Here is a 10,792-nt window from a genome sequence, read left to right on the forward strand (position 1 = left end):
GCACTAATTCCTATGAAGAAGACATGGAGCGTAGGAGAAAGGATATTTAAAAGGGACTACAAGAAGAGAATGAGGATGTTTGGAGCACTGGTAGAGAGAGTAGCGCTGTTTGAAAAAAGAGAAAAGGCACAGAAAAGAGCAGTAAGGTATGAGGAGAAGGCCTTTAGAATCGATGAAGGAATTAGTAAAGGAGTGAATAAAGGAGTGAGAAAAGAATTGGGGAAAGGGCCAAGAAGGGAAAAGAGCACGGAAAAGAATGATGAGGTTAGTGGAGGCGAGAGAGGGGAGGACACAAGTGGAGGCAGGAGATAGACAAGAACGGAAGACAGCTAACGAAATCATAGAAGAAAGTGGGAAGAGAGAAACAGAAGAGAGGGAGAAAAGGATAAAGGAAGCTAAGTACAACAGATATTACAGAAACATAGCAAAAGAAGGGCTACCAAATTATCTAGAAGGAAAAATGAAATGGAAGGACAGTAGTATGGGAGCAAGATTTAGATGTGGTAACGAAACCAGGGCGAGGGAACACTGGAAAGAGGAGGGAGAAAGAGGATGCAGATTATGCAAAAAATTAGAGGAGGAGTTGAGACACATCATAGAGGAATGTGAGATAACAGGAGGAGCAAGAAACGTGGTAGAAACACTAAATGAGACTGAAGAAGGACTGGCAGAACTGAAAGCGATAATAGTGAAGAGAAGAGTAGCAGAAGAGTGGGAGGAACGACAGGGAGGAAGCACAGCAAGGAAGCAAAAGCCAAAGACTATTTCTTTATTAGTTCCTTCCCCTACAAACTTTATAACTTTGAAGTAAAAATAAACCAGATTCTGTAAATATCTTCAACATCGTAATAGGGAATATATTACTAAGAAAATAATTATATTGTATTAATTTTTTATATTTTATATATACTTGTCTATACTAATGTGCAAATACTGTAATAAAATTGTATATACAATATAGAATTTATTATTTAACAGGTCTGGGTAAATAAAGTAAACAAAATGTTATTATATATAAATATATATATTTCCGTCAAAAGTGACATATTAGAATTAACTTACATTTCTAGTTATATAAAATGTAAAAAATATTATGTACATGAGTCCAGTTAATATCTTACATTGTACAATTTAAGGATAATCACAAATTTGCCTTAGCTACAGTGATAGACGATACCTATATAGCTATGTGATTATGTGTCATAACTTCTTTCTCGAACCTTCTTCCAACTAATATCCTGAAATAAAACATATAAATGAATAAACTACTGAAAAAGGTAAAATGTTTGAGAAATATTATAATTTATAAAATACAATAGTACATACGCAGTAGAACGAGCAGCAGTTGTATTTGTAATAGTTAATCATCTGACGAATCATCTCGACTATGTTCGCGTAATACAACATATTCTCTGGTGCTGTATCCAAAACGGATTACATCCCGTTCTAATAATTCGTGATATCTTCTCGGTTCTAATTTTATATTATTTACAAATGTAACATTTGCAGACTCTAGGTCTATAACATAAGGGCAAATTCTTTTCCCTTCGCCTCCACCTTTTTTTTGAAAAGGTACTAAACGATATTTTAGAACCGCATGCTGCTTAGAGCATGAAGGTTGATCCAAGGGTACATCCGCAATACTGCGATCTCTACCCATTAAATAAGCTGAGTGTCTTTGAACATACAAGATAGGCAATGCTTTCTCTTCTTTGAACGGATATAACCTCCTTCTTCGTTTAGGTTTTCTCGCATCTGCAGGTTCGGAATATTTAATAACCACACCATTTACTGTGTTTGTATCTTCTGTTAGTTTTCCAGACAATTCGAAATTTGGTTTTTCTTTTTCCTGTTTTGGTTTACGTTTCGCACTAACAGTAGGTTGACTCCATTCAGGCGAACGTTCTCTCTTTACTCGTTCTTCTTTGTAGTTATTTCTGCTCATTTTAAGGATCTTGTTGTGAATTCGATTAAGTAGCAACCGGACAAATCAAACCAATCGGCCGATATCGCGTACCTCGAATGACTTAACGCTCAACGCGGCGGAGGTTTAATACTTTAACCTATCCTCAATCGAGTGTTAGTGTTATTTAGCACTTTACTTGCGCTTGTTGAGACTGAAACGCTTCACCCGAACGGTACGATGGTTTGTCAATGACTGTCCTAGTATGCTGCGGATTTGTTTAATAGTTTAACCTAACCTCGATCGAGCGTTAGTGTTATTTAGCATTTGTAATTGTGGAGACTGAAACACAGCACCCTCGCGGTACGACGGTCTGTTTAAGACTGGTCACAGTATAATGCCTCTTCGCCCCACCAGCCGTTGAGTTTCGGACATCATGTTTTCCCCACCACCTGTTTCGGAACTGCACATCCGGGACTCCCAGACAGGATAGAACGTGTCCGAGCCACAAACAGAAACATGTGCGTAAAACAAAATCGGTAATAACAAATAATAACAGCTGTTACACGCGTAATTTTTTTAATGATGGTTTTATACCCATTTTAAAAACAGTGAGTTTATGGGAATCACGATTGGTCCAGGTGCCAATGGGTTCGCTGTCAAACGGGACGAAACTCGGATAGGACGCTCTGAAATCCGTGCTCCTGATGCTTCAAAGGAAGCCAGGAGGCAGTAAATGTATACATAATTTATTTATATTACATAACGTAATATGCTTTATCGTTACACCATATATCGTATTACCTTATATCGTTCTACCATGTAACGTTATACTATATAACGTAATACGTAATAACGTTAAACCATATAACGGTATACTATGTAACATAATACGTTACAACGTCGTAGTACATAACGTCATACTATACTTCGTAATACGTAATAACGTTATGTCATATAACGTAATATGTTATAACGTATTCCATATAACGCTATACCTTATAACGTAATACGTTGTATCGTTATACTATATAACGTAATACGTAATGACATTATGCTAGATAGCGAAATACTACATAACGTAATGCGTTATAACGTTATACCATATAACGTATTATGTTATAACGTTACACCAAATAACGTTATACTGTATAACGTAATACGTTATAACGTTGTACTATATAACGTAATACGTTATATCGTTACACCATATAGCGTTATACTATATAACGTAATCCGTTAGAGCATTATACCATATAACGTACTACGTACCAACGTTATACCATATAACGTTATACTATATTACATAATACGTAATAACATTATACTAGATAGCGTAATACTGTGGGGCGCGAGGCGTCTACGCCCTGGGAAACCCCGATGAATCTGATATTCTCCTATAGCCGGACGGTGACTGGTCGGCGCCTTTGGCCCCAGCCAGTTTGCCGATCCGGTGCGGAGAACCTGGGAGAAGTTTTTGGGCCAGTATCCGCAAGACCACTCACCTCATCTTTTTGTGGGGCTCCCCGTCACCCTGCACCAGCCTTGACCGGGGCAGGGTGCGAAAGAGTGAGTGGCACCAGGATGGAAACCCTTGTTGATGACCTCGGCAATTTCTCGAATAACAATGGATAGAAAAACGTATCGAAGATTCGTTTTCGGTGCATTGGAGGGATACTCCAGTACCGGCGCAGCCGCGGGTTGTAAGGCGGGCCCCGCTGCGTCGTCATCCACAGCTTTGCCGACGGCGGCGACGACATGTGGAGGGAAGAAATGAGGACCGGACCGGTCGACAAGCAAGCGACCCTGAAAGAAGCGGAACCGACCCACGATCAGGAAGAGGAGGACGTCGCATACCTGGGAAGGAGGGTGCGCTTACTGGAGGGATAGGTCAGTCGTCTCCAAGAGACGGTGGAAATGCTGACCACAGATCGCACGAAGAGGGCAGCCAAAGTTGATAACAACGACAGCGAAGGACAAGAGGTGGGCATCACCTCTACGAGGAGGACAAAAGAAAATGCACCCTGGGCCCCAACGGGAACGGTTATGGGACGCTCTCCCCCACCTCCCCCACACCACTGGTCAGCGTCGCGCCGTCTCCGCTGTCCCGACGGGTCGGGGAGTGATACACGTAAAACACATACCTAGGGAACGGATAGATTCGGTGGTCCAGGACCACGAGATCCACTAGAGGATTTGAGGATCCTGTTCCTCCGCAAGTTGAAGGAATGTCGGCGAAAAATAATGCCAGTTGGGGGCAATCCGTCCAGCTACGAACGCTGCGTCTCCGCAAGTATCGTACAAGCACGATTGCGGTCGGCGAGATATACCCCGCGGAAGGATTCACCACTGTGGTAGGAGGACGAAGAGGGAGAGCGAGGCGAAAGAACAGGAAGCCTACGGTGCAACCTCTTCCAACGGTCCATGCTCCGACCGAGGCCGGAAGAACCAAGGGACGGGTATCGTCGTCTCTTCCTTCGTCGACATTGCGAATAGGGGCCTTGGCGCTCTGGACGGCGACCGGAGGCGGCTGATAGAGGGCAAGGACTTTCGCGGAGGCGGCCGCTCGGCCGGTGCGCCCCCGCACTGGAAGGGTATCCATGCGAGCAGCAGGCAGCGGCAATGGACTCGGAGCTATCGGGGCAGGAAACAAACGCAACTCTACCGGGCGGGACGCGCACAGCGTGAAAGTGCCGGGCCTTCCCCGACACGCACGGTGTACCGCGGTATCGCTCACAGTGAGGGGCTGCTCGGGCTTCACGTACAGGGATGCGATGTCAGTGGTGAAGAGAGAAGTCAAGCTCTCCGAACTCGACATCGCGGAGTTAAGACCGAGAAGGGCGATCACGGGGGCGCCGCTGTTCGAAATCCCAGGCCAGGACGCTGGGAGCAAAGCATCGCGACTGGCCGAGCAGATGGAGGCCACGCTGAAGGATTTGCCCGACAAGGTAAGCGTCCCGCGAAGGACGGGCGAACTCAGAGTGACCGGACTGGAGGACTCGGTCACCGCGGAGGAGGTGGCAGCCGCCGTTGCTGAGGCCGGAGGCTGCCACGCCGACGAGGTCAACGTGAGAGTTATATGCCCCGCTCCTCGGGACCTCGGGTCGGTATGGCTACGCTGCCCGCTGACTGCGGCCAGGAGATTCAGCAGAGGAAGAGATGCCGGACCAGGAGGTAGGATCAACATAGGTTGGTCAGCGCCGAGTGTTTTCGCTCTCCCTGCGCTCCGACTCCAATGCTTCAAGTGCATGGAGTCGTCTCACGTGCGCCGTCAACTGCACATTGACGGCCGACCGGTCGGAGCGCTGCTACCGGTGCGGGGCGGAAGGACATCGCGCCAGGGACTGCTCGGCGCGAGTACCCACGTGTCCGGTGTGCGCGGACCTGGGACTGCCCGCGTCGCACCGTATGGGAGCACCGGCATGCAAACCGCCTGCCCGTAAGAGGAGGGCCGCACAGGAAGCAAGAACTGCCCCAGGCGACGGTGGGGATGCGGTGACGAGGAAGGAAACAATACCGCCGTCAACTGACCCCACGAAGGAGAGAAGAGAGGATGGAGAAGTCGGACACAACGACTGCGAGGGGAACGGCCCGGAGGAGGCTATGGAAATGGAGCCTCCCCGACGTGAGCGGAAGAAGAGGAGGAGGACAACTGTTCCTGCAGTGCAATCTTAAACGCTACCGCCGCGCTCACGACTTAATGTTTCAGAGCCTACCGGAGCGGCGGATTGCTCTGGCGGCAGTGGCCGTGCCGTACAGCATTTCCGATTCGTCACGAGGCGCTGGGGATCTGATCGGCTCGGTTGCCATTTCTGGACTGGGATTGCGGGAAGCCTTTCCTGCTCGACGATTGAGCGGGTATGGGGCTTCGTGGCAGTGAAATGGGGCGACCTGGCCGTGGTGGCCGTCTACGTGTCGCCCAACATCAGCCGGACAGAATACGCCTCCTTTCTGGACGGACTCGCGGTTTGCACGAGACGTTTGGGCGCCTGCCCGTCATTGGTCCTCGGGGACTTCAACGCCCACTCAACGGCGTGGGGCTCCCACAGGACCAACGGAAGGGTGTGCGACGTACAGGACTGGGCGGCCGCACTCGATCTCCGGCTTATGAACCAGGGGTCGCCCAGCACGTGCGTGGCGAGTCCATAGTGGACCTCACATGGGCAAACCCCGCCGCATCCAGCCGCATCCAGCCGCATCCAGCCGCATCCAGCCGCATCCAGCCGCATCCAGCCGCATCCCGCCGCGTTTCCGGTTGGGAGGACTCCCAGGAGGAGACCCTCTCGGACCACCTCTACATCTTGATGTAGGTGGCGGTCGGCGGCGCGATGGGCGATCGTTCGTCAGGTGCGCGCGGGCCCATCGGCCCACCGGAAGGGAGAAGAAAATTCCCGCGGTCGGCGGTGACCCGCCGCGACGAGGACTTCATGGTGGCGGCCACTATAGTCGTGGCTTGGTTGGAAGAATCCCCGACCGACGAGTACGCGGAAGCGGGAGCGACCCGGCTGAGGCGCGACATGCACGCGATCTGTGATTTGTGCATGCCACGGTCTGGAGCGCCGCGCCACGCCGGCGCAGTGTACTGGTGGTTCGAGGATATCGCTCGTCTCCGCGAGGCGTGCATCCATGCTCGGCGCCAGTACACCAGATCCCGCCGTAGACGGCGTTGGACGAAGACACGGTGGCTTGTCCGTACGAGGCCTACCGCGAAGCGCGGAGGCCCCTGCAACGAGCCATCAAGGAGGCGAAGAGGCGGGCCTTGGACGAGCTTCTGGCCAGCCTCGACTCTAATCCCTGGAGGCGCCCTTACAAGACGGTATTGAACATACTCCGTCCATGGGCGCCTCCCTTAATGGAGAGCATGGAACCTCGGTTCCTGGAGGAGGTCGTCGGCACCCTGTTTCCGGGAGCAGCGAGCGAGGAATTTGGCAGCTTTACCGAAGAGGAGGAGCCGGAGCCTCGACCACTGAAAGAAGAACCACGGGTCACTGCGGGAAGTTGGAGCCCGGTATCTAGGGTCACCGAGGAAGAACTGGCCGGGGGCGCCGTGAGAATCGGAGCGCGGAAAGCTCTGGTTCCCGATGGAGTCCCGGCCCGCCTCTGGAAGCACGACGCCGGGGTCTTGGCCCCGAGACTAATGCGTCTGTTCGACCGATGATTGTCTCGAGGTGAATTCCCCACTTCGTGGAAGGAGGGGCGGATGGTCCTGCTGCCGAAGCCGGGGCGCTCTCCGGACTCGCCTTCCGCCTTCCGGCCGGTGTGCCTTGCGGATGAGGCGGGCAAGAAGCTGGAGAGAGGATGGCTGCCCGTCTGGAGTCGCATTTGTCCCGGAGCGTGCCCGGACTGCACGATGACCAGTTCGGTTTCCGGAGGGGGCGGTCTACGACCGACTCTGTCGCCCGTGTCCGCTGCCTTGTCGAGGGAGCCGTGCAGCGTGGTTACGTGGCGTTGGCAGTGTCGCTGGACCTGGTCAACGCCTTCAACAGCATCCTCTGGGACAGGATATGCCGGGCTCTCGAATTTCATCGGATACCCGCGTACCTGCGTCATGTGGTCCGCGTCCGGGTCCGGAGTACTGTCTGCAGCGTCCCGGGCGGAGGGTTGACCGGGAGGGCTGTACACCGCGGGGTCCCGCAAGGTTCGGTGTTGGGCCCGTTGCTGTGGAACATCGCGTACGACGCGGTGCTTCGGACGCCGATGCCTCCGAACTCGGCACTGGCGTGCTATGCCGACAACACGTTGATGCTGGTCTGGGGCACAGCATGGGGTAGAGCCGTCCGCCTGGCGGAGCTTTCGGTGGCCTGCGTGGTCGCCGAAATCAAGGGATTGGGACTGAGGGTGTCCCCTGAGAAGTCCGAGGCAACGTGGTTTTGTCGCAAGGCCGATCACGGGACGCCTCCAGCGGGTTATCTCCTGAGGTTGGAGCGGGCTGAGATCAGGGTCGGAACCAGCATGAAGTATCAGGGCCTGACCCTAGACAGCCACTGGACCGTCGGCGCTAACTCGAGCGCCCGACGCCGTCTGTTGAGGCGACGGCGAACGCCTCAGGACGTCTGCTGCCTCGGCTGGGCGGACCCGACGTCGGAGTGCGCCGGCTGTACGCCGGCAAGGTGCGATCGAGGCTCCTCTACGAAGCTCCGATCTGGGCGGAGGACCTGATGACCAACCGTCGCAGTCTCCTAGTGGTCAGGAGGCTGCACAGGACGGTGGACATCAGGGTAGTAACAGGCTTCCGCACCATTTCGGCGGCGGCAGCGGCGGTGCCCGCCGGATTTCCCCCGTTCGAACTGCAGGCCCTGAGGTGTCGTGAGATTTATCTCCCAACTCGGGGTCTGTCAGGTGGGGCGGGCTCGGTGGGCGCCGACGTCAGGATTAGGCGACAGATGGCAAGACAGATGGCGCGCCAGCATCGTCACGAGAGTGGGTGCGCAGGGTGTTAAGCGTCCTCGGGGCCCTCTTTCCAAACTGGGACGTTTGGTTGGACGGCGGCGGGCCTCCCCTGACCTACAGAGTGTCGCAGGTGCTCACCATACACGGTTGCTGCGGTGACTATCTGCACCAAGTAGGGAAGATAGCGACCGCGCGCTGCCAACATTGCGATGCGAGCGTGGATTCGGTGCAGCACACGCTGGAATACTGCCCGGCGTGGGTGCGGCCGCGCCACGACCTCATCGTGGAAATCGGTTGTGATCTATCGCCGCCGACGATCCTCGAGGCATTGTCCTTAAGCCAGAGAAGGAGGAGGGCCGTGACCTCCTTCTTTGAGCAAGTCATGCTTCGAAAAGAGGCAGCGGGGAGGGTGAGGGTGCGGTACTCTCACCCTGAGAGGATTGAACGGCGAGGGCGCGGCATAGGCCATGGACACGATTCGGTGAGACGCACTAGGTCCGCCGCGTCCCTCGGTGGGGTGCAAGCTTAGGCGCTGGCAGCTCAGCGCCCTGGGGCCGCAAAGAAGCCCGGTAGAGGAACCGGACTGCCTGGCACGGCGGCTCCGGCGACGGGGCGCGGTGTGACGTGGCCGCACATCACTCCATTAGGGGACGTATTGAGCGCGGGAGGGGGGCACGGTGTATCGCTTTCACCGGTTCCCGGCCCCCTCTCGATCGCAGCCGGGACGGTTATCGTGGAGGATTTATTCGGTTGGAGTCTGGCACTACCACGCCGCTTTTCCCCAGAAGCGTCCTGGTGTCCGTGCGGATTTCCTCCACGTTAATAAAAAAAGAAAAAAATAAAAAGTTAGTTTCAATAGTGTTATATTGTGTGTTCTATTTCTTTTATGTTCATTTAGATTATTAGTAGTTTGGTTCGAAATATGTATGCATGTATGTTTCGTAATGTAGTTTTCATATATAAATCTTTAAATTTACTGAAATGTTGGCTAGTCTTAATTATGTATTTTATTTTATGTTTACTAGATTACTAATTCTTTGATTTAATAGTGTAGAACACACAGACATATATATATTTCTGACAGTGTGGTTTTCATATAAAATTCTTTAATAATGTAGTATTGTATATTTTAGGTTATGTATTCGTTAGAATGTTAATTATTTGATTTCATATATACATAAATGATTTTGTAATGTGATAATTTTGGATTTGTTACATAGCATTGACAGTTTTATTTCTAATGTTTACTAGGTTATTATTTGTTTAATGTGAATTACATATATGTTTATACTTGACGGTAGACTTTCTGTATGTAAATCTTCAAGTTTGTTATGGTGTTAATTGTTCTTAATCGCTTGATTTGTTAACAGGTTTGCTTAGTCGTTAATATTTTATCTATTTTATTCCTTGTATTTGTTAATTAAAAATATGTATTCCTGTTGTATCAATTATTTCCTTTCTGTAGTCATTCTTATTTTTGAATCATCGGGGCAGTTTACGGCTTGTACTGTTTATTAATTAGTTTCTTCAATCATTTTACATATTTTATACTTGTAGATTAATCAAAATGTGTCCTCCTATTGTTCCGTTTATTCTCCCTTACTATTACGTAGTATGTGATTGTTCTTATTTCTTGATTTATTTGTTCGGTTCGCGACTCGTTCAATTCAGTAGTTAGTTTTATTCAATGATTTTTAATTCTTCCTTTTTTTTATTTTCTTATTTTGTATTTTACATATTCTATCTTCGTTAATTGATTGCCGTATATCTTCCTCTTGTTGCTTTTCCTTTATTTTGCTAATTTGTCGTATATAATCCTTCTTATTCTTGATTTATTTGATCGGCTCACGTCTAGTGTAGTTTATTAATCGATATTATTTATTTTATTTGATACTAATTGTTATTGGTTAGGTTTTCGAATCGTACTGTGACATTTCCATCAGTTTACTAATCGATTTTATTTATTTTATTTTATCTTAAGTGTTATTGGTTAAGTTTTCGAATCAAGGTTTATTCTTCGCCGAGTTGTCGAATCATAGGTTATTCTTGCTTAATTGTTAGGTTGTGTAGTAATTTATTAATTAGTTTGTTCAAATCGCGAGTCGGTTATTGGTAGGCTTATTGAATGTTATATACATATTGTAATTTCGACCAATCGCGAAGAGACGCAATCGTGAGGAGAGGCGTCAACGGGAGTCGTAAATTCCCGTTACGATTATAATAATCGACAGCACGAGTAGATCGATCCCCTGATTTCCGTTAAGATAATAGGGGTGAGAATAGGGGTTTTATTTCCAACACTTAAGTTACACTGTTGAGTAGATACAATTCCGAGATGACACATTGGCGCACGAAGATAATATAGATGTACAATAGAACAAGGCTGTTATAGTTGAATTTAGTATGTTAATTTACATAGCGTTAGATTTAGATGTTAGACTTCGACGTTGAAAGTTGACCCTTCTAACGGTGTAGAAGCAGTAGTTGACTTTTCTAACG

At 49.5% G+C, this 10,792-nt stretch overlaps 1 pseudogene; it reads right to left on the reverse strand.

The window, feature by feature from the left end:
• Positions 1-1,063: 1,063 nt before the first annotated feature.
• Positions 1,064-1,966, reverse strand: LOC138189441 (smad nuclear-interacting protein 1 pseudogene; annotated as a pseudogene).
• Between the last annotated feature and the right edge of the window lie 8,826 nt (positions 1,967-10,792).

This window comes from Bombus flavifrons, unplaced genomic scaffold (genome assembly GCF_040668555.2).
Source record: "Bombus flavifrons isolate JBK064 unplaced genomic scaffold, iyBomFlav1_principal scaffold0044, whole genome shotgun sequence".
In the NCBI taxonomy this organism is placed as follows: domain Eukaryota; kingdom Metazoa; phylum Arthropoda; class Insecta; order Hymenoptera; family Apidae; genus Bombus; species Bombus flavifrons.